This window comes from Condylura cristata, unplaced genomic scaffold (assembly GCF_000260355.1).
Source record: "Condylura cristata isolate star-nosed mole 26May11 unplaced genomic scaffold, ConCri1.0 scaffold00010, whole genome shotgun sequence".
NCBI classification, from domain to species: Eukaryota; Metazoa; Chordata; class Mammalia; order Eulipotyphla; family Talpidae; genus Condylura; species Condylura cristata.
Genome location: NW_004567111.1, coordinates 40689213 through 40689650, shown reverse-complemented (window position 1 = coordinate 40689650; position 438 = coordinate 40689213).

Below are 438 nucleotides of genomic sequence, written 5' to 3'. Positions count from 1 at the left end.
CGTTAGAAGTTTTTTTTTTAAGATTTATTTATTTATGCTTACAGAACTGGGGTACAGGCCAGAGATGCGGAGGGTGAGAAGATTCACCAGAGACAAGAGTGAGGAACAGAACAGGCAGATCGACAAAGTACACTGCTGAGGGGAGCAGTAGGCTGGCCAGGAGAGGTCTGCCTCGCCATGTGGATCTCCTGGGCAGGCGGGAATCGAATTCATGTGGAAGTGGCTTTAGCTTCTCAGTGCTGTGCCTTAACCCACTGCGCCACCAGGGAGGCCCCCCCCCCTTTTTTTAAAGGCCATCCAATAATCAAGTCCTAGAACTTTCTCTGTCCGTGAATAATTATGTTCCAATTTGTACTGACAGTGCACCTTTGCAAAGAGCTCAAAATGGTATTACTCTAGTCTCCTTGGAAGCTCACTGCATCGGTAAATACAGGAAGT